General features: G+C 37.5%; 2 long non-coding RNA genes across 2 annotated transcripts in view; one reads left to right on the forward strand and one right to left on the reverse strand.

Annotated features, from left to right (window-relative positions):
- Positions 1-12,219, reverse strand: part of LOC134287584 (uncharacterized) — a 90,120-nt gene extending 77,901 nt beyond the window's left edge. Inside the window, exon 1 of the long non-coding RNA XR_009997389.1 lies at positions 11,760-12,219. This is a non-coding gene — a long non-coding RNA (uncharacterized LOC134287584). The remainder of the gene's footprint in view (positions 1-11,759) is intronic.
- Positions 12,220-13,995: 1,776 nt separating this feature from the next.
- LOC115265576 (uncharacterized) lies at positions 13,996-15,791 on the forward strand. Its single transcript, XR_003896756.2, has 3 exons — positions 13,996-14,472; positions 14,536-14,951; positions 15,188-15,791. It is a non-coding gene; the product is annotated as an uncharacterized LOC115265576 (long non-coding RNA).
- Positions 15,792-25,006: the final 9,215 nt, after the last annotated feature.

Here is a 25,006-nt window from a genome sequence, read left to right on the forward strand (position 1 = left end):
TTATGTTTCTTATTATCAACAGGTTTTAACCCTATTAACAGAATTTTTCGCCAGTCACGTACAATAAAAATAATGACACTATCAATACTTTTGATCACTACACTGGATCGCGTCTAAGTTTCTAATAGATGCTATAATAGTTATGAATAATTAAATAAAAATATCATGAAAATAACTTGTTTAATTCATGCGGTAGCCTTAACAATAAAATCAGCATCATAATGCGATTCTCTGAATAATGTACACGGTAAAAAAACATATTTTTTTTACTAAATGTAAAAATTTTGAAATGTTTGAAATATCACAACTTTTTTGTTTATTAGTTTACCATCACCAAATTTTTATGGTAGATAGCTAATATAATGGACCGTTTTCCCTGAAAAAATCACGTTGGTAAAAAGATAGGGTTTTGAGATATTTGAGTTTGTGTGACAAAAATGATATTTTTTTAATGCAAAAAAAAAAAATTTTACAGTGTATATTTTCTTAGCAATCCCCATTAAGTTATCTAACTTTGCTGAAAAAATCATAACAATCGAACGAACCGTTTTTGCTGTGCAGCTTTTTGAATATTTTTCAACCATTTTCACATACACCCTTTTGAAAAGTTAGACGTGACTCTATATGAAGATTTGATATCGAAAAATGACGTTTTAGATGAAATTGAAAAACTGTGCAAAGTTTCAGATATTTTTGAAATGGTCGCTCAGGATCGACTTGCGTGCCTCCGTGGAATCCCTCAGCAGCAGCAGCAGTAGAGCAGGGTAAAATCGAGAATGACGTTTTCACGCGGAAGACGGGAATGCCGACTCTGCTGGACAAATGTGCAACAGATGTGTTGTTAAATGTCTTTTTGATTCTCTGTTTTGTGTTGCTGTTCCCTTTGGATGGTGCGATAAAATCCAAGATGTGAAACTGTTTGTCAGAAGAATAAGGTTGACATTACGTCCATCACTTATTTGCAGAAGGAAATTATTTCTAGTATCGATCCAATCAAGGATCCAATAGAATGAAATTTGTTAACTCGGATATCAAACACTCATATCCTGTGCAGGATTATCCGCACATACTCAATGGCCTGATTAACAAGGAGCAGCTTCTATTCATTTGTTTGTAAATCTCTCAACTTTCTACGACGCTGTTTCCAGGGATCTCTAATAACACTAGTTTACAGCATTTTTGAACTCGGTAAGCTGATGATCATTTTTAGTGTAAAATCATGCCCTGATTTCGAAAACGTGAAGGAAAAAAAACAGTAGAGCGGAAGTTTATACGACTTTTCATACAAGGCTGTCGATTTGAAATCGATTTTTGTTGTATTTGAAATTGCTCCCTTTATAAATTACTCAGATTGAGCTGAAATTTTTACTGTAACTTGCTTACATCTAATATTTCAAATGTACGTTGAGAAGGATTTTTTTAAATTGATTTTTTCTTACTGAAAAAATAAAACTCTTCATTATGTTTTGAAAGTTTTGATGCAAAAATTGTGTTCAGATGATCGTAACATATTGAATTCAGCTTTCTATTTATGCATCAAGATTATGATAGATAGAAGTTCATGACTTTCGTTTTATTTTGTAAACTAGTGATATTAGTAAGAGTTTAATGATGGAAGTATTTAACAGTATATTTGATTGAACATGTGTTTACGCGATTTTCTCAAATTCTCGAAACAATTCCGATACAAGATGCTGCAAATTTCATGTGAACACGGATGAATCTGGAACTCAAAATCCAACCATCCAAATTCATCCACAAGGATTTCTCCAGATATTCCGTTAGCGTTTCTTTCTGGAATTTCTACAAAGATTTCTCCTAAAAGATTTCAACCGTATTTTTTCACGACATTTTTCCAGGAGGTTCGTCCTGATGCTTACCGGCATTTCTCCAAGAATCGAACAATTGAATTCTTTTCGGGATTCTTTCTTGAGAGTCTTCCAGGATGCCCCAATGTCTACGAATTTCTCCAGGAGTTTTTCGCGGAGATCATAAAAAATTTCTTCCAGAACTTTTCTCGGTTTGGGTTTTGGGTAACTCACGGTATTTTGCCCGGAATTCCTACTGTATTTAACCCAAAGAAAGTTTCGTGGGTTTTTTCTCGGGATGTTTACAGGACTTTCTCTCAGAATAATTCCCAGAAGATGTATGTGAGTACAACATATCTAGTAAAAGATAAACCAGCCTAAGGCTGAAAATCTCTCTAATGAAGACAACTAACCCAACTTACAACCGGTAGTACTTTTTATGGAAGAAATTTGTCTGACTATTAATGTTTTTTAATGTGTCAAACATGTTTAATCAACTTGAATGGAAGATGGAAAGTTCTCAGGATATTTCCCAGAAGTTGCCTTCTCTTAGAGTTTTTCTGCATACTTCATGAATCATTTTTAAAAATTTCTTCCAGTCTTTCTCTTGGCACTTCCCATAAGTTGTTTTCGGGGTTATTCCTGGGAATTCTACTAGAGTTACTCATGTGATTTCTTTCGAAATTCCTCCAGCAATTTCTTAAAAAAAATCCTGCGAGCTTTCAAGTGTAATTCTTGAAGTCTCACCCGTTGTTTCTTTTAGAATTTTTCTCGGGATGTCTCTCAGAGAGTTTCCGACTTTCAGTTGTTTGTTTGTTTATTACCAGGGATTTTAACCTTTTATGGGTCATTCATCCCGTTCCGACTTTCAGTGACTTTTTCCTAAAGAACATCAAGATTAATAGTAGAATTCTGTAAACGATTCCATCCATCTTGGGAGCTAGGGAAACTGATTTACATAACAGTTTTATCGCCGGCTTTGTTATACGGGACTAAGGTTGCGGTATTGACTAAAAAAGTAGAATTTCGATGGCTAATTATGAAAAAGTAATCTTGAGAAATATTTTTAATAATTGTAAGAAAGATTCTGCCTTGAAATTTAATGCAAGAAAGTTACTTAATGGAAAAACAATAAAAAGAAGAGTAAGAGTTGGAAGGATAAATTGCTTCGGACATATCAAAAGAAGAGGAGAGGGACATCCTTTGAAATTAGCATATAATCTAAATTTAAACAAAAGAAAAGAAGGTAGACCAGGTTTGACGTGGAGAAAATCTCTTGAGCACGACCTAATTAGATATGATAGTATTGATAATGATGAATGGAAAGAAGTTGCGATGGACAAAGAGAAATTGAAACGAAAAGCGGAAGAAATATATAACAATGAAGAAAGTGAAATTTCGGAAGGTGTATCGACGGACGATGAGGATCAAGGAGGAAAAGGATATAAACACTGGAAAAAGATGTCATAAAAAAATAGAGATAAATGTACGGGTCAAACAACGATATATTTTGTAAAAAAAGCGAGTAGAAGTTGTATATTCATTTTTGAAAAGAAGAGCAGGTTTTATGCCTTTGGGAGAAGTGGATTTTTAACAAAAAAAAGCTACACTCCCAGGGGCTTTTCCCTGCTCCCTGGTTATTTATAAAAAAAAAAAAACAAACAAAATAGGTTCTGATCAATAAGGTAAAGAAACAATTATTTTACAGAATAAACAATGTTAGCAAGAATGAACGAGAAAAATAGGTAAGTTATGAGGGAAAAATATGATATGATACTTTTTTGATATCATAAAACATTTGGTATAAACAACTATTTTTGGGAGTAATAAGAGCTGTCAGTCGAAACATAATGGTTGGGAAGAGTGGAGATGCCAACTTCTTATTATAACTTTTATGTGGAGAATGACAGCTTCTTCTTTTTCACATTCATTGGGGCATCCTCCAATGTGAAGTGCTTGCACTATATATAATTGCATGATCTTGGTTGTATAATTATAATGTTTTGCTTGATCAAATCACATTGGATGGACAGCCCACTGCTATCGGGCTTAGTACCGTGCTACAATGAATGGAAACCATCATCATCATCATCATCATCATCATCAGTGACTTTTTCCTAAAGAAGTTCCTTCCGGATTTGCTGTTTTTGTTTAGCAGTTACTGATATTTCTAATAGAGATTATCCCACAATTTCTTTCAGATGTTCTTTTTTCCACAACAATCCTTGTAGCTGTTTCCAGGGTTTCTAGCAGTGACTCCAGTGATTTTTTGATATTTTTCCGAAATTGCTGCCACAGTTTTTCCCGGAATCCTTATCGGAAATTGTCCCAGGACTCTGGGTGTTCCTTTTGCAATTCCTCTAGTACGTCCACGGATTTTCCAGAAGTTTTTGCTCGGAATACCTCCTGGTACAATGTACAAAATTCCTTGTTCGAAATTCCCAGAGTATCCAGGTGAAATATTTCGAGAAACACCGGGAAGACGTATTGGAGAAATCTACAGAGGTACCTACTTTGAAAGAAATTTCTGAGACATTCCAGTAAAAACTCTGCAATTTTTTTACGAGAAATTTAGTAGAGAAATCTTTGAGAACTTCCGCAGGAACCTCGCAAAAATTCCGAGAGAAACTGTTAAAATGTCGTCCCAGTAAACCACTAATTTTGTTAGCGCTTTAGATATGTTTTGGATGGAATAAAAGGCGAAAAACTCTGGAAGCATATCAAGAAAAACTCTTTAAGAAATCTCGGGTGGTTATCACTAGAATTATCACAAGGGACACTGGGAAAATCTAGAAAAGAACTTTAGGAATAAGACCGGAAAACCCGTTTCATGGAAGCTTGGGAGAAACTTTTGAAGAAGTCCAGAAAAAAAAACTCCTGCACGTCCCAAGGCAAAACTAAAACCCATTTATAAATTCCAAAATAACCGCGAGAAAAATCGCGGAAAAAAATCTGTAATAAACTGGGAAAGAATATAAAGAAGAATTGCAGTAGAACTCTATGTACGAATCCCTGAAGGATCTTGGATAGAATTTCGGGAGAAATCCTCAGAGAAATTTCTGAACGAATTCTGAATAGATTTCCAAGCAAATTTACGGAAAAAAATTCTCCAACAGTCATCAATTCCATCTCAATTTATTCGGGGAACTTTACTATACATTTTCTGCAATTTTCAAGAGATTCTTTACACGGATTCTTCCCTTAATTGTGGCACTATTCTGGCAGACTCTTTTGTAAGAAGATCCCTAATAATGGAAGAGTTTTTCGTTTGAAAATCCTGGACAGAATTTCAATTCAATCCAAAGCCGATGATCAACGGCTTTTATCATAATTAGCACATAAATTTCATATATGATGTATACATCTTCAGTATATTGTCGTTGAAATGCTAAGCTATCGAGAAAATAGTAAACATTTTTGAAACCCATTGAGAATTCTTTGAGAATTTCTCCATTGAATTTCTTATTAAAAATTTCCCCTGCGTTTTCGTCAAGGATTCTTCCAGGGATTCATTGATTTTCTCTAAGATTTTTTTTGGAATTCCACCCGAGATTCCCTCCAGTATTGTTTTCGTGGTTGTTCCCGGGGGTCTTCTAGCGATTCCTCCAGGAATTTTTTTATTCTCGTTTTTTTAGGGATTTGTCCCGAAATTCATTTCTCTCTGGGATTCCTTCATTGATTCTTCCCAGGAATCTTATAGAGATATCTCCCGGGATTCTTTAAGGGATTGCTCCAAAAATACTTCAGGAAAGCCTTCCGAGTTTCTTTCAGGGAATTTTTCCAAGATCTCTCCATGGACTCCTCCAGGGATCCCTTCATTGATTCCTCCCGGAAATTTTTCAGGGATACCCGCTGAGATTCTTTCATTGAGTCCACTCAGGGGACCTCTAGGGATTAATCCTGCATTTTTTTTAAAAATTGCTTCCGAAATTCATGCAGGATTCTATCAGGGATTCCTTCACGAATATTTTTTGGGATCCCTCTAAGTCTCTCTCTCTCTCTCTCTCTCTCTCTCTTCTTGGCGTAACGTCCTCATTGGGACAAAGCCTGCTTCTCAGCTTAGTGTTCTATGAGCACTTCCACAGTTATTAACTGAGAGCTTCCTCTGCCAATGACCATTTTGCATGCGTATATCGTGTGGCAGGCACGAAGATACTCTATGCCCAAGGAAGTCAAGGAAATTTCCTTTACGAAAAGATCCTGGACCGACCGGCAATCGAACCCGTCACCCTCAGCATGGTCATGCTGAATACCCGTGCGTTTACCGCCTCGGCTATATGGGCCCTTGATCCCTCTAAGTATTTCTCGCGGAATTCCTTCAGAGATTTCTCTCGAGATTCGGGTATTTTTTCGTGGATTTCTCCAGAAATATTTCAGAAATTCCTCCCGGGATCCTTTCCAAGATCACTCCATGGACTCCTCCCGGGATTCCTTTATTGGCTCCTTCCGGGATTTATGGGATTCGTTCGGGATTCTTTTATTGATTTCTCCCATGATTCTTTCAGGGATTTCTGTCAGTGTTCTACAAGTGATTCCACCGGGGTTTCCTCTAGCGACTACTGTTTTTAGAGATTCTTACCAGAAATTCATTCAACTTGTTTCCAGGGATTTCTGCTAGGAATCTTTCAGAGATTCCTTCATTGATTCATTCCGGGATCACTTTTGGAGTTTCTCCCGGGATTCCTTCAGGATTTTTTCTAAAGATTCAGATATTTCTCCCGATATTCTTTCAAGGATTGCTCAAGCATTATTTCAGTCCTGCCAGGAACCATTTAGATATTTTTCACGGGATTCCTAGTATATAGGGTGACGAAGGGTATTATCGGCAGGTTTGTTCTCTTCGTCATGGGGGGTTTTTGTGACCCGAATTGCCTGAAATTTGGGCATATAACTCAGCTTGGTTGGGAAGGATTTGAGGCCCACTCTGAGACCTACAGGTTCAAAAAAAAACCATGACGAAGAGAACAAAACTGCCGATAACACGTAAGTTCCCCTATATGCTGAAATTCTTAATAATATATGCTAAAAAAGGGGAAAGTGAATATCAAAAGTTGATAGAAGGTTATTCATAGATTCTACCTTACGTGACCGACCGGAAATCGAACCCATACATTGCAACAGAATAAAAAAAAGAGCGGAAAAAAGGAAGGGAATTTTTTGAGCCTGATACATTTCTATAGTAAGCAGTGATGATATTATAGTCCTTTTAATTTTTTTTCTTGTTATAATTATCAGAACATACTCTTTAATACTACCAGAATTGTCCAGAACACTACACATGCTGGAATTTTCCAGGAGTTTCACTGCCAATTCCACCTTAATTTATCTAGGAATCGCACTGTGCTTTTTTCACATGGATTCTTCCTGAAATTCTGTTACTGTCAGAATTTGCTATAAGAGAATACTTAAAAAAAAACTCTTCCAGGGATTCGTATAAACAGCTTGGACCAAATTCTTTGGAGATACAATAACAATAAAAAAATATACGACATCCAGTGGCCCAATAAAGAATTTTCCGTTCGACTAAAAGTTTCCTCCAACTGGAGTGAGAATCGAACCCCTTACAGAATGAAAATGAACGAGCTCACACATTTGCTTTTAGGTTATGCTGCCAGTTCTGATTCAGTATCTTTCGGAGTTTTACTTATCCAGAATTTCTTCCAGTAATTTTTGGCATTCCTTGTCACAAAATTATCCAAATAATCGTCAAAAATAGCATGTAGTACTCTCTCCTCGATTTTTTTTATAGAAAATTTAACAAAAAAAAAAACTTCTGAGATTTTACCTGACGATTTCCCAAAAAATGTTTTTAGTATATTTGCCAATGATTCCCAAAAACGTTTCTTTAGCAATTCAACCAAAAAGATCCTTTCAATAAGTTAAAAATTATCACCGAAACCTGAGTAAAATTTCAGCTACAACTAAGTTTGTAGTTTCACCTGCAATTTCTGCAAAATTTAGGGTTCGTGCAAATGTTGATGAAGAAATTTCGGTAGAACCCTACCAAGGATTTACTGCAAAAAGAAACTGATCAAGATCCACCTCTAGAAATTTTGACTGAACTCTCGAGTTTAGCGTCCCAAACTTTAAGATCCTTGTAAAGTTCAAGAGTTCAAGACTAGAGGGTCGGGAAATATTCCCGAAATTTTCTCGAGTCCTATGTAAGTTTGTCTAGGAATGTATGCACAAAATCTTGCACAGCTGTTCGGCGAGGAACTCACTCAGAAATTCCGCCAGAAATATCCCCACAAGGATTCCTATCAATTTTATGGGAAATTATCTTAGGAATAGCGCTTCACTTTCCCCGTCAATTTTCTTTTATTTTTTTCCCCCGATTTTTTATTTTTCTGTAAATACATTTAAAAAAAAACTACCAGTAATTGCTTTAGAAAATTCTTTAATAATTCTGTTGTAAACCTGCAGGCTTTTTAATAAGCAGATTAGTATTTAAATATCTAAAATCCTTTTTAAACACTTCGCTAAAACGCCACCCAACATTTTCATTTCAACAGAAACATAAAAACATTGAAATTCCAAGAATGTTTTATTTTTTTAGGTCAAAGTTAGTTTTAATATAGTGATTTATTTTTGTTGACGGACGTATGTACTTTTCAGACGTTTGTCCTTATGTATGTAGATTAAGTATGGACTTTATATTATCTTTAAAAACAAACTTCCACACTTACCTTATATTTCTCCAATAGACCAATGCGATTTCCTAAGAGACGTTTATCCTCTCGATCAATGTGGTTCAAATCTTCCCCAAAATCTCAAACAATTCCAATCTAATCCAATTCGGATCACGAGGTTGTGTTCCTTATTTCTGATGTTAAAATAAGAAAAGCAATACCCCAACGAATCAAAATTCGAAACTTCCGTAACGTTGACGTCGTTGCGCTCCAAGCAGATTATCAAGCAATAGATTTCAGAGCAGCACTAAACACTGACGACATCGACGCCAAAGCCCAGGCAATAACCACCGAGCTGCAAAACTTAATGGATCTGCATGCCCCTGAACGTGAAATAGTTGTAAGAGATGTACGAACTCCCTGGATCACAACGGAAATCGAAAGGGCAATTTCCGTTAGAGATTTAGCACACGCACTCTACCTACGGAATCCGAACAGGCGAAGAAATGACATGCAATGGAACGACTACGTGAGGAAACGTAACATAGCGTCATCATTGATCGCAGCAGCGAAGAAACGATACGGGGAAACACATTTCGCCCACGATCTTCCACCAAAAAAGCTATGGAACAACCTACGTCGTGAAGGCGTACATAACAACGCAAAGAAAAACGTATCGTTCGAGCAAGCCGACCCAGAAGAGATGAACCGCTTTTTCTGCGAAGGACATCGACTTCTATCAACTACAGACAGACCAACAGAAGAGGAACCAGCACATCGAACTGCTACGGACCGAGGTGAAATCCTGTTCACTTTCCGTCGTACAACCGTCAATGAAGTGTCTAGGAAGATTATGGAGGTTCAAACCAACGCTGCGGGCTCGGATGGCATACCGGTATCGTTTATCAAGATGTTAGGACCATTCGTGCTACCGTTACTCGTTCATCTGTTTAATGCTATAATCGACACGAGACGCTTCCCGTCTGTTTGGAAAAAAGCTGTTATCACTCCGATACCAAAGGTAGGCAACCCGACAGAACCGAAGGATTTCCGTCCTATTAGCGTTCTCCCAGCCGTCTCAAAAATTCTGGAAAAAATCCTTCTCGATCAAATTGTTAGCCATGTTGACTCCAACGATCACGATTTCCTTGCATCGAACCAATCAGGCTACAGAAAGGGTTATAGCACAACCACGGCTCTTGCAAAAGTTACGCATGACATCTATGACCATTTCGACAACGGTCAATGCACGGTTATGGTTTTGGTCGATTTTTCGTTGGCCTTTAATAGCGTCGATCACCGCAAATTAGAAAGAAAGCTTCGCGACGAGTTCTCCTTCTCCGATGGTGCATGTGATCTCCTTTCTTCTTTTCTGGATCATCGTACTCAAGCGGTAAAGATAGGAAACGTTACTTCTTCCCAACGTCCAGTTCTCGATGGCACACCACAAGGCTCGTGCTTGAGCGCCCTGCTATTCACTCTCTATATCAATAGCTTACCCCGTGGGTTGAACTGCAATTATCAACTGTATGCTGATGATCTGCAGATCTACATATCTGGTGAAATTCGGGACGTAGATCAGCTTATCACGAGTATTAACGACAATCTGGAGATTATAGAACGATGGGCGAAACAGAACTCACTCTTCCCGAACCCCAAGAAGACGCAGGCAATAGTTTTTTGCAAGGAAGGTTCAGTAACACCAGCGACGAGCATCGTATTCTGCAGAGAGCGCATTCCATTGGCCGACTTCGTGGTGAATCTAGGACTGAAAATGGACTGCAACTTGAAATGGAATCGGCAAGTGAATGACGTGACAGCGAAGGTTTTCGGTACGCTGAAGACGTTTCGAAGATTTGCCTCCGTCCTGACAATGGAAACTCGAAGAAAACTTGTGCAGTCTGTGATAATTCCTTTCTTTACTTACTGCGACGTCATATACCATCCCGGTCTATCAGCTGCACTGCGTGACCAACTGAACCGATGTTTCAAGGCATCTGTTCGCTTCGTACACAGCATGAGGCGGCGTGAATCCACAGCTGCAGTTAGGAATACAATATTAGGACACGACTTGGAAACTCACTACCAGAACAGGATCAGCTGCTTCATACGTCAGGGATACGCAGGAACATTACCTGCATACCTACAACAGCATTTAAGAAGAGGACACCTGGAAAGACTTTGTACATTCTTGATTCCACAACATTCAACGACAAAAAGAAAAAGCATTTTGATCGCAGGTGTTATCCACTGGAATCAGCTTCCTTTAACTATAAGACAATTGCCAACTATCAGTTCATTCAAAGCAGCACTAGATAGACGTTAAAGTGTGTATGTAGAGATATGTAGGTGTTTAAAGATAAGAAGTCAAATTAGAATAGGTTGAATAGGATTAATTTTTATTCTGTTATTATTAACTGTAACTATTGCACTCCTAATGTTAACTCAAAATGTTGTTTTTCCTTGACCTGAAAAAAGGGTACTACCTACAGGCTTACGTATGTTCAATAAAAATTACAATTACAATTACAATTACAATTACAATTCCACACAAAAACTCGGCTTCACTGCGTATCACAACTTCCACCCCGTACACCACCCAAAGTGAAAATCTCCTCGGCCCGTTGCCTTCAACCGGACAAACTAGTGCATATACGGGCTAGTCCCCTAACATTCACACGCACATCAACAACAGTTGCACTGAAATCGGAAAGAGCTTAGCCTCCTCATCAGTAGCAATCAACACGCACCAAGAAAGACAAGAATTTCCTGCAGCCGCTCCTCCACACTACTTCGACTGCTACCGGACGGGGGCATCTATTTTTACCGAGCAGGAACATCGCCGCCCATCGCGCCCGAGTGAAAATTTTCCTCACCTCCACGCACTCCTCCGTTCCGTGCACACACACCTATTTTCCACGGGGCAGCCCCAAGTCTTCTATCAACAACACCAGCAGCAGCAGCATCCACCGAAAACGTTCTGCGGCAGGCATTCACGGTCCGATGTGTGAAACTGAAACTTTTCTCCACACTTTCACTTGACTGCGGCGTTCTTCTCCGAAATTTGCAACCAATCGAACACTGGGGCCATTTCTCTTCCCGGATGATTGGGTGTTAATTTTAAATTCCACTTCTCGGCGGCGTTCGGCGATTTAAATTTTCTTCGGTTCTAGCACACGAACATCTGTTTGGAGTTTGCCTTTGTTTTCACGAAATTTCACTATCGCAGCCTCCTTTTCGGGTTCTGGGGCGTTGACAGATGATGACAGAACAATCGCACACAAAACACTGACAATTTTGTCACAGGAAAATTTCCCCTCACCTGCGGTGCGATTTCCGCCCAAACGAAGAGTGAAAATCCAAAAAACTGCGCTCGGCCGAATTTTCCTCCTTCTGTTGCGTATACACACTGCGGCACTTCGCTTTGAAGAATGGTTGTCAATCGTGTGGTCCCCCAATCGCGCACCCACTTCCGACACAAATTTTCTGCAGAGTTTCCGTTTCGTATCACGGCAAGAAACCAATCACACCCCGAAATTCTTCGCCACCGTACAATCAAAAATCACATCACACACAGAAAAACACACTAGAAAAGGTATTTGCACTCGCAGTAGCAGCAGAGCCACGGAGATACGCGACCGTCCATCTTGAAAATATTTACACAACTCAGACAGCAGCTCCACAGTCGAGTCGTTCGCACAACAAAACTCCTGAACCGAGCAACGGAGTCGACGAACAGCGGATGACAGAAAGCAACAGACCAAACAACACTGCATGCATGTCTCATGCAGTGGACACGAGAGGGTTAAACATTGCATCTCTCAGCGGCCCGCTCTCAAATAACACGATTCTCTCGCAAGTCGACATGCACTTTGAACACGCTAAATCTGTTTCATACAGCAGTAAGTCTTGGGGGTCTCCAATTTAACATCGATGATCCTTTTTGTAGAATGAAAGCTGAATAAAAGTTTATTTTTCGCAAAAGGTCACTTGAAAAATAAGCAGCAGTTTTGAATCATACGGATACCCTAACTTTTCGAAAGTAAACATAATAATTATTATTGAACTAAATTTTAAACATACGCGTGACCAAAATGAGATATGAAAAAGCTTAGCGTGAAGAGCTGTCATCTCTCCGCTCTCGCACATCACGAGCAAAAGCAGTGATGCCGAATAAATAATATTCAATGCACAAATTTTGTCGACAATCGACCGAGAAATCGACAATGATTTCGACACGGATTTTTCATTTGGGCCTAACTGACATTTTCAAGTTCTCTTCATCGATCCTCTCTTTTTTTTATCATAGAATGTGTATTGTGCATCCTAGCTTAATCACTCAGATCCTGCTGATCTGAGTCAGCCGCCATAAGATTGCGCCCGTTTGATTTGTACACGGCGGCTGACAGCTCCACCCGGCGGCTGCAAAACAGTTTTAGCCAAGGTGCACACCGTGTACAAATCATACGTGCGCGGTCTGGCGCGATCTGAGGCTGCGCGTTTCGAACGCAGCTTGCTGAGAATCTAAGATAAGCGCGACAATATTGAATTTTCCTAAGATTTTTTGGTTGAAATGCGAAGAATGAGCCATTTTACGAGACGTTTCGGATCAGCTGATCGCTCATTTTATGAATGAAAATTTGACAGGAGGTTGCGCCCAAGCCCGTGAGTGTTAATATCAATATCAACACTGTTGTCGTTTCGTAAAATAGACTATAATGATTTTGTTTGTTTTGTTTTGATTATGACTAGACTGAGTTGAAATAAGGGCGAAAGTAACATGAGAGAGTTCTCTTCATCGACTTGCTCTTCTGCAAATTAAAGTGACAAGATGCAAATTCAATCGAACTCTCTTACACTTAGACGCTAGATTGCATCGCAACCTAGCGATTTATGACCAAAAAGTTCAACAATACTTGCATCTTGTCACTTTAATTCTAGATTGAGTTTAAATAAGGGCGAATGTAACATGAGAGAGTTCTCTTCATCGACTCTCTCTTCTGCAAATTAAAGTGACAAGATGCAAATTAAATCGAACTTTTTTACACTTTGACGCTAGATTGCATCGCAACTTAGCGATTTATGACCAAAAAGTGCAACCATACTTGCATGTTGACACTTTAATTTGAAGAAGAGAGAGTCGATGAAGAGAACTCTCTCATGTTACTTTCGCCCTTATTTAAACTCAATCTAGAATGTCAAGAAGAGAGAGTCGATGAAGAGAACTCTCTCATGTTACTTTCGCCCTTATTTAAACTCTATCTAGATTTGTCACTCACGCCATGATGAAAAATAACCGAACACTACCGCCAACTCTATCCAGCAATTCACGAGCGGTAATGGCCGCCACAAACATGCTTACTTTCTGGTAGGGATAGGGCGATCTGACGTTTGGCTTGTGTCGTTTGACAGCTGATCGATAAGTTTTATGATCGATCTTATCGAGCAGCTGGCAAACGATACAGGTCAAACGTCTGATTGGCTTATCCCTACCAGAAAGTGAGCATGATTGTGGCAGCCAGGATGCATCAAAAATCGTCGACGTTCAAATCGTCGACTCCTATCGTTTTTATCGACTATCGTTCATTTCCAACTAGTTGTATTGGTATTAGTGACAACCAATTTTTGATAATCCAAAACAAAACGATCTTCCGCGCATGAAGCTGAAGCATCGGTCTAGTTCAGGTTCTAGCAGTTGTTTATATAAAAATACGCGATTTTATTATATACAAATAATTATTGATAATATCCGTGGTATAGGATAATTCCGATTGTTTCAATAACGAGATGCTGATGGTGGTTACCGCACACTTCGACGTTCTGCGAAGAGTCCGGAAGGTGCTGCTATGAATATAAATTTTAAAGCAGATCGATTGGCGGGCTGAAATGGTGCGGGACAGTTTTGGAAAGGAAAGAACTGCAGCTGAAACTGGTGTGCTTCAAACTCTGGCGTGTCTGTTCGAACCAACTGGGGGCTGCCATGTGGGCACAAACGAAACGATCTTCCCGTTGCTGCAGGATTACATCTTAGAGCTGTAAGTGTTGAGTGAGAACGACGTAACCAAAATTTAAATTGATTTTCTTCGTCCCGATTACAGAGGCAAAACATTGACGACCAACAGTGGGATGCCCGAGAGTGAACTCGCGTATACGTTCCGGCTAGACAAATCCCACGTTCATCTGGTGGACTCGGAAGGGCAAAATTCTCGCCATGCTATCGGATCTCAGCCAGCAGCCGGTGGTTGGGTTCGATTCCGAATGCAAACGAAGTTTACCTGATTCATCTGTACACGTGGAAGATGTGTATATGATCAATGTGCTGGTCAGCCAGCAGTAGCCGTCGGATTGGGCTGCCTTGGCGAAGAATGTGTTCAACAGGGACGACATTCTGAGGCTGGCGTTTGTTCATTCTAGCGCTGCTGTCTTTCAATGTGATTTATAACTCAGAACACATCGGTGATATTGGATTTGTAGATTCTATGGCAATTCGATTGCTTCCCGTTTTCTTATTATGGTATGCACATTATTGTTGGGTTATAGGGCTAATAGCGATTAGCTCTTAAAATACTTGATAAGTATTTCCAAGATACACTTGAAGAAGTTCTTTGGAATTCCTAAATTGTACAAGATCTATGCTCAAAAGATTTACTCTGTTAACGTTAATTTCAACATTGTTTAGATTACATGCAATCGCTACTAGTACTAATAATTGTTCCAGAATTTGTCTTCATCTAACACACATAATTCCAGCGAAATCCGTTCATCAGAATCTCGTCAAGCTGGTCCGCTTGTGTCTAGGCAAAAAGGTTAACAAGTTTAATCAGTTCTCAGACTGGGCCCAGCAAAGGCCGAAAGGAGCAGCTCCGCAGATTTACGAGGCCATCGGAAGGCAGCTGACCCATGTTCAATCGCATCCCAACGAGATTCTGAACGCCCTGCTGAATAATGTCCGACCGAACGATGATGGCTCCCCGAGGAGGGCCGGTAGGCCTGAGGATGGTTCTTCCTGTTTACGACGCAATCATCGTGATGGGCACAACAAACGACACGCCCTCTAGTGGTGGGGACACCAACAACGTAAATTCTTCCCGCAACTGTTTATATCACCATTCGTCCCACTAAAATCGTTACAAGGCCAAAGGTGTTGGTTCTCGGGAGCAGCACTCATTCACTGGCCCCAATATAAAATCTGTACTGTAAGTGTGAGCGAAGCCTACACAATGTAACACCAGATTGTTAAACGTACAGACAAGAAAAGTAAATTGTAGCCAGAACTACTACTAATCTACGTACCATGATATTATATTATCATCGGTTATTAATCGAATAAACCTGTTTTCATCTTATCACCCAAGGAGAAGTTTCTCATGTATATCAATGAAGGAAACGCATGGAGTGTAAAAAAGGATCGAAAAGAAAGGTTCGTTTTCCCGTCGTATCTTCAACAACATTGTTTTTTTCTCTGGGGTGGCCTACGTTAGGCGGAAACACGAAAGGCAGAATCACATAAGTCGCCAAATTTTAAGACTTATGCGATTCTATCTTCCATGCCGGATTTGTGAAGTATATTTAGAGAGGTTAGTTTTGTTGGGGGAAATGGACTTGAACCCTGTCCATTTCCCCCAACAAAACTAATAAACGATGCTAGATATTTAAACCGAAGGTTATTGGGTCGAATGGAAAATAGACCTAATGCAATGTGAGACCGATCAGATAGAGAGCCTAAAAAGAACAGGTTTCAGAAATCTCAGATGGAAGAGTTAGCAACTGGCGGCCACTGTCAATTCTGTAACAGCAGTTAGCAATTCGACAGTTAATAAACTGTAGAACAGTGGAATTCGAAAGAAAGAAAGGAAACATATCCAATGGCGAAGTTTGCAGTTTCACTACAAAAGATACAGTATCCGACAATAAAAATTCACCAAATCCGTTTTCCAATTCAAACTAGTCAACTGCAGATATCTCAATCATGTTTCAACCGATCGATTTCATTTTTCTGTGATGAACTACAAATCATTTCAATTTTCAAAAACTATCGAAAAAGTTCTGTGGTAACTATTGATGCAATAGTTGCAGACGGTTGTATTTTGACATAAAAATCTTGTATCTAAAAGTGCTGAAGTTAAATCATGTTAGTTTCTTCAGCACATTCATTCGTTTATCACACAAGAAACATATTTGCCGAATACACCATAATGCTATGACATAACCATTTTTTTTTCTACAAGATTTTTTGTATTGATGTATTGTTATTGTCAAAATGCAACCGTCTTCAACTATTGCATTATTGGTTATCACCGAACTTTTTCAATGGTTTTTAAAAATTAAAATGTTTTGTAGATCGTCGCGGAAAAATGGAAGCAAACGGTTAAGAAATTGTTAAGATATGGCAAATTAAAGTTGACTACCGTGCCATTTCAGGGAATTTTCAGAATATTTAACAAAATAATGGTCGTTAGTTTGAAACATTTTTCTTTACAAACTTTTTCATAACAATGGAAGCAATATTTAAAAGATGAAGCTAACATTGAATTAGAATTCATGTGTCGTACTGCCCCTATTCGCATAAGAGTCTCATGTTTGTTGTGTTTCCTAATCACATGGGACTGTTGTGCGAATGGGGGCAGCGTAGTTGATTCATAATATCCTATTTTTTACATTCTTCGTGTGTTCGCGTTCGGTATTGAATATTGTCAAGTTTATATCTATAATGGTAGCTAAAAGCTAAATAATTGTCCAATTTTATTGATTCATTCAATATTGCATCAGTAGTCAGGTATCAGAAGGCCGGCTCCAGAGGCACGTTATCCTCCATTTGGGGCATTTGTGCCATCAGTCAACATAAAACTTATTCTAACGCCGTACTGAGCCATCTGTGTTTTAAAAGGATACCAAAATTTTGAATGCCAATTCAAATTTTGAATCTTTTATTTCGGAGCAGTGGCAAATACGGTTTATTATATATTTTTGAAATTTGAACTACAGAGTGATTATTTTCAGTTCAATATGTATTTTAAAACTGCACCATTCGTACTTTCGTATGAAAATAACTACGAGTTTCACAGTGCTCCAAAGTTTCTCACAATTTGACATAAATTAGTGATTAGATGCACATGAAACGATATATTATCTTAGCGGTAAAAACGCTGAAAGTCTTTCAACCCTTTATAAGGCAGTGGCAACTATATTACCACCTTATAAATACACATATTTTTTCTGTTCGTTTAGAATTTTTTTCACAACTTCTGTTTTAACTGATGGACACATTAGGGCTTTGTGAACACTCATAATTTTTTTGAGCAATAACAAATATGAATGGGCTTTTTTAGAACAAAATGTCTTTCCAAAAACTGCCATTTTTGAGTGCATGAAGGTTTATAAGCTCGAAATTCTGTTATAGAGAGCGAATAAAAAATCGAATGATGGGGAATGAAAGGCCTATTTTCCTTTTACTTGTGGACAAAATTTCAACTTGATTGCTTCTTTATTTTTAGAAACTCAGCCTTTTGAAAAAATGTACTATAATAAATGGACATGTACTAAAATTGCCATATCGTCCAAAATGATTGACCAATCGAGTTCAAATCCAAACAAGTAACTCATGAATATTAGGGCAATAACCTGTCAAAAAATCAGCATGATTGATTAACGCATCACAAAATAACAACATTTTAAACTTTGTTGACAAAAAGTTTAAATTTAGACCATTTTTTTTTTTTTTTTTTTCATACAAAATCGACCATCGAATTTTTCGATAATAAAAATGTTTTTGTTCATTACGCCACCTGTACTTTATATTCCAATGTAGAACGAGTGGATTCCGTGCCTGGTTCTCTCGGCCTTATAAAGGGTTAAAAACTGTTTTGAACTCATTTCACATTTCTGAATCGATCCAATAGTTAAGTTTTTATCTAACAGTGGAAATATAGTAAGATGAAATCGATAATACTTCGCCATTGATTGCGGAGATTTTTTTTAGCAAAATATCAAAATGAATACTAAATTTGTTATTAAATTTTAGTTATTACCCTATGGAATTGATAACTCCCTGAGAACTGTGTATGATATCAAGTGGAAAAAATTTGATAACATAATGAGATATCAATTTCTTATCAATAAGAACTCATTTAGTTTTCAATTAGATATTTCAGTACATTATTTTGTTATCAGTTTTTGTTATGTTAACACTTAAGTCATACAAAATGAAAACTCATTTTGTTATCAAAATACGTGATATCTAAAATACTCAATTTGTTTTCAATTAGTTCTCATTCCCTGCTCGGGTACACGGTATTAGGAGCAATGCTATGTTTTATCATTTCGATTTAAGCCATGACTTAAATATTTAGAATTTCACTTATCATATTTATTATACATAACATATTATGCTTTTGGTTGAAATACGAAGTGACCTGGGGTACGAAAATTGAGTTTTCACCCACTTTTACGTGTCGCAACTCGATTTGGATAAGTGCATATTGTAGCTCTTAGGGCCGATTTCTTCACCTCGGCTTAACTCGTAAGCCAGGCTTACCCATATAGTTAAACCAGGTTTAACGCCTAAGCCAGGGTGAAGAAATCGATCCTAAATTAGTTGAATGATGCGCAGTGGCAATAATTGGTTCAAATTTACTTCGCATCTGTAACTTCGCATGTCGCGACTTCGATTTGGTGCTGCGACGATAATATACAATAACCAATAGTATAGCGTTTTAAAAATGCAGAAATATGGTATATTAATTTTTACGGAGCTGTTTGAAGTGAAGAGCTTTCTTAACGTCACGGTATTAGGGCATGGCACGATAGTTTGTAAGGGAAAACGGCTTTTGTGCATTTTTATTGTCGGATACTGTATGTTTATTATAGTTCGCCAATCCTAGAACAAATATTAAAATTTCAGTCAGGGAATCGAAAGTACCTGTGAATTGGTCATCATTCCCGATGTTAACTCTATATCAGCAAAAAATGCAAATGTTACAAATATGCAGTTATGGGTAGTGTTGCAGATCTGAGTTTCTATGAAACTAGCTGTCCTCTGCAAACTTTTTTCACGTATCAAGCCCAATCCCCCGTTGAAAATTTAAAAAAAATCAAAATAATCCTAATTTTTGCATGTCTTTTGCCTCATAAACCTTCCTTGGGTGAAGACTAACAGAACAAAACCAAGGCTACCCAAATCGGACGTCCCGTTCGCGAGTTATGCGCAGTCCCACGTGTTATATTTTGTGGCGAACTACGTAATGGTTGTTCCTGTAGATCTACCTCTATGGTATATGGTATGTGGGGGCAAGATGGGTCAAGGGGCAAGATGGGTCAGTGCCGTTTTTAACCGTACTATAGATATTTTTAATGTTTCAATAATTTTGCCAGATAAACAACGTGGATCCACAAAAAAGTGATATATTTACAGTCGACTCTCCATAACTCGATATCCAAGGGACCATCGAGTTATAGAATTATCGAGTTATAGAATATATCGGGAAAAAAAATCAAAACCGAAAACGTCGAAAACCACTGTTTTGAGGTAGAAATTCTATATTCAATAACCGAAATAAAAAAAATGAACCCTGCGCAGTGGTCCCAAAGCCGTATCTGGCTGGACAAAATTGTTTACGCTTAAAATACTAGTTTTTGAAATATGCTGTCTTCAAAAAAGTTTCTCCATATTTTTTGGACATTATTTCCAATATTGTAAAATTAGGGTGGTTCATATAATTTTCAAAACCACATCGTCAACTTTTTAGTTAGTCCACATAGAGAAATTAAATGTTCTACAAAGTTGAAAAGCACTTGATTCAAAATAACTTTGCCGAAGAAAGTATAATTCTATCGCTTATGGTTCAAGGGATACTCTTCTTTTAAAAAAAGTTAGGGTGACACCTAAAAATGGGTTTCTTTAAATAAAGTTGTGTTGACTAGCTTTTCGCAAAATCATTGCTCCGACCACTTTCAGAGTTTTTAACATTCAACATGTTTCACAAAGACAGCTAGCTGTATGCCCTCAATTTGTAGTTTTTCAGGGGTTTCTTCTAAAAACCCGTTTATTTTTGACACTTGATATTTCAGAACGGTGCAAGGGCATTTTCAATCTCTAAATATAAAATACAATTAAAAAGCTTTTATTTTTATCTTTTAATAGTGGAAAAAGTTCTTTAGTTCCAAAAAAAAATGTCAATCCACTGGCGCTATTCTGAAATATTTGGTAGTCAAAAAAAGGAAAACTTTTTTATAGAAGATGTAGTACTCTGCTATCTTTAGGAAAATGTAGAATATCGACTAAAACTGCTTGAAATAAAGTGGTCACAAGAAAGCAGTGAATAAAAGGTTATTGGAAGGAAACCGCTTTTGATGTCACCCTAGCTTATTACTTTGGAAATTTATATCTGGTACAACCATAAGAGATACAACTTCGATTTATGTTTCGGAGAAGTTGTTTGGAACTATATGCTTTTCATCTTTGTAGAACACTGCATTGTTCTATCTGTAAAAAAAAAATCAATAGTAGATATTGTAGTTTGCGAAAAAATTTGGACCACCCTAATTTTACAATATTGAAGCCAATGTGCAAAAATATGAAGAAACTTTCCTTAAGATATAGCAAAAACTATTAGTTTAGACGTGAAACTTTTCGTCCAATTTGGTATGTCTCTGGGACTGTAGTGCATGACATAAAAAGTGATAATTTTCGATCAGCCATCAAAATTTATGGTTTCGTCTTTTCAAGTATTCATCAATTGCAAACTACTTCAAACGATTTCTTAGCCATACTTCGCTTATTATGCACTGGTTATATTTAATTTTCAAGTTTACATCGAGTAATGGAGGTAAATTTATACTAAGTGTGACATCGACCAAAGGAAGCATCGAGTTATGGAAATATCGACTTATGGAGAGTACGGTATATGGAAAAATGAAGGGACCGACGAATCCATCGAGTTATAGAAAATATCGAGTTGTAGAACATCGAGTTGTGGAGAGTCGACTGTATAACAAATTATATATATAGGTGTATATATAATGAAGTAGAATTAATCATAAATAAATAATATTGGAAAGATCTCACCAATCGTTGCGTGGTTTTTGAGGTCCAATGCCGATCATCTTGGAAGCAATATTTTCTGATTTGCCTCATTTTTTTCTCCGAGTGAGAGGCAATCCATTTGACACATCACACATGATCAGCAACACACACAATTTTCACTGATTTTCTTCATTCGAGCATTAAACAAGCTCATCAAATGCGATGCAAATAATTAGGCTTAACGATAGAGCATTTCTTTTTACATGAAAAATTGGTAAATAGAACGTCCGAATTTAAAAAATTCAAAGTAGCATCAAAGCAAGCGATGATGCAGTTCACAGAAATGTCACGATTAAACAGTTAAAATACACATAACTTAAACTAATTCTACACTTCAAGAAATTTGGTTTTTCACGATCTAAGCACATAGCAGCATGGTTTGTCCAACACAGATTTTTCTTCTTATCCCGTTTCCCACACCCACGCCAACCAAAATCGGATAGTTTCTCGTCGTCGGCACAACTGATTTGCAATCTGGTTGTATGACTCGCGTTTCTAGCACCGGAAAACGTCACCTAGCATCTATCACTCTACAACGAACGGTTTTCATTTATTTTCAAATCCAGTTGCATTGGTAATTTTTTGGAATCGCTTTGCACGTCTTTTTTTTTCTTCCATGTTTAAACCTTTAGCCGCTTACGACCGATTTATTTCTAAACGGTGAGGAGCACGACAAAAAACACAGCCCGTAAAACTTTTGCGTCCGTCTCCGCGCGCGGCACACTACGATCTTCGCCTGAAATTTTAATAAGGGAATGTCCATAAATTACGTCACGAAAAAAAAAATCCATTCCCAACCAATTATTCATCATATGGCACACTTTGTGTATGAGACCTCTACTATTTTTGTCTGAGTTAGGATTATTTCACTTTCGCTGACGCATTGCTTCCTTAGTGTGTCGTAATTTATGGACGTTACCAGTCTATTGTATACAGTGAAGAACCGATTTAGTCAGTTCCTGGGAGCATTTTGGGCTGGCCAAATAGGCACATGATTTTTTTAAATTTATTTCAACCTTTTCAACTCATTAAAAAGGTTCTGGCTCTCATATAAACAAAACATCTGCGAAGGAGTGGGTTGTAGAGGGAGAAATGGTGAGAGGGACGAGAAAAATCGAAATTTTGAAGTGAATAGACCGATGGTATAAGAAACGCATTCCTCCTATTTACAGCAGAGCACTTGCATCTTCACTTTTTCGTCACATGACATCCCTACAACAAGACATCCTTCTCGCTTCTTAAAATTGTTGGGTTGTTTAGTGAATTAAATGTTGCTATTATCTGTAGCCTAATCGAGAGAGATCTGAGTATAACTTGATTTTATTGCGTTCGAATATCTTTGTTTTGTTGTTAAAAAAAAAAACAAAACATTTTGATGATGATAAACCTGGGCGTGTTAGTGGAATACCTGTAAGTAAAAGAAAATCGAATAAAGTGCTGTTCCTTTTAATTTCAATTAAAAATTTGCATCCTTTCACAGATACGTATTTCGACCTCAACTGTAAGGCCGTCTTCACTGCCCATAACTGCATATTTGTAACATTTGCATTTTTTGCTAATATAGAGTTAACACCAGGGATGATCAACAATTCACAAGTACTTTCGACTACCTGAATAAAATTTCAATGTTTGTTCTAGGATTTGCGAAATAAATACCAAGTCATTTTGTCTCATTGACCACTGTAACCGCATAACTGTCACACTGGGGAAACAGAATAGCTTTAAAGCATGCCATCAAACAAACTTTGGTCCAATTAATTTTCTGACTATTAGTCCAAAATAAAAGAAGTGCTGTAGAAGATTTCAATGCTAAATAATTGATTTTGAATTTATGGGAAATTTTTGAAATTTCGGTCATTTCTCATACTACGGAAAGTTACAATTTTGGGCTCCATTTTCTCCAATGCCTACTTCTGTCGAATATTACTGTTATGCGATTATGGGCAGTTCAGTGTCTCGTACCTGAATCGAAACATTTTGATTTTCGTGGATAAAATGACAGTTCAATCGATAGAATGACAGCTCGTCCCGAACAAAAACAAAATGTCCCATACAAATTTTAAATAGATTGGAAACATAACTCTCGGTCACCTAAAAAGATAAAATGTTGGATTTTGATTAATTCTCGGGTGGAAATTCCGATTATGGAATAATCTGGATACCCTTAAAAACCCAAATGAACCCTGAACAACGCCTTTTTACCCTTCTTACACCCATAAGAAGGGTATAAATATCGCTCGAAAAACCGACTTTCGATCCGAGGCCCGGAGGGCCGAGTCTCATATACCAATGAACTCAGCTCGACGAACTGAGCAAATGTCTGTATGTGTGTGTGTATGTGCGTTACAAAAAAAAAAGTCACGCACGTTTCTCAGCCGTCTGTCAACCGATTTGAGTTCTCTTGGAAGCAAATGAAAGCTACTACATCCTAGTAGAACGCTATTGATTGTTTTTTTCGATTGGACGTTTGGTTACCGAGATATCTCTCGGAGAGTACTTATGAGTCATACATCTAAACTTTTTAAGATTTTTGACCAAGTGTATCATAATAAATATCCCTGCTGTTTGTCAACCGATTTGGGTTCTACTGCATCCTAGTAGATCGCCCAGAAATTTTATTTCGATTGGACATTTGGTTACAGAGATATCTTTCGAAGAGTACTTAGGATTTATACAACTAATCTTTTTGAGATTTTTGACCTAGTGTATCATAATAAATATCTCAGCCGTCTGTCAACCGATTTCGGAAAACCCTATACAATTTCATTAGGATTGGACATTTGGTTACCAAGATATGTTTCAAAGAGTACTTGGGAGTAATACATGTTAACTTTTAGAGAGATTTTTGACCAAGGGTACCATAATAAATATCTCAGCCGTCTGTCAACTAATTTGGATTCTCTTAGCACCAAATGAAAGCTGCAATGTCCTTGTAAAAGGCCCTGATATTTTATTTCGATTCGACATTTGATAACTGAGATATCTTACGAAGAGTATTTCAATAAATTCTTTTTATTTTATTACCGGGCAAATGTTCACTTGTTATCTTGCATGATTTTTTGACCATTATATGTGAAATTATTTTTCAATAAATAATGCTGACCTCATATAAAGTGTATACTATAGCAGGTTATTGTTTTCAACAAAATTATAAATAACAAATTACAAATAAACAGGAATTCTTTGAAAACTAACAATATGTTAAATGAAAGCTTTGAATTTATATATTGTGGGAAAAATGCAAGAACCGGACAACCAAAATAACTAGCTAATGCCAAAACTGATTAACTTAGTAGGTATATCATTTTTGTCCTTTCTACACCATAATTCATGTACTTCGCAGCTAATTTAATCGACTGATTAAGAGATATTAGACAAGGTGTATCTCGGTGATTTTCTTATTCATTTATTAATCGATTCAAGATCTTTTGGCAGTTAACAAAAGATACAATATTCCAGAATATGTAAGCTATTTTTTATACATTCCA

Source organism: Aedes albopictus, chromosome 2 (assembly GCF_035046485.1).
Source record: "Aedes albopictus strain Foshan chromosome 2, AalbF5, whole genome shotgun sequence".
Taxonomy (NCBI): Eukaryota; Metazoa; Arthropoda; class Insecta; order Diptera; family Culicidae; genus Aedes; species Aedes albopictus.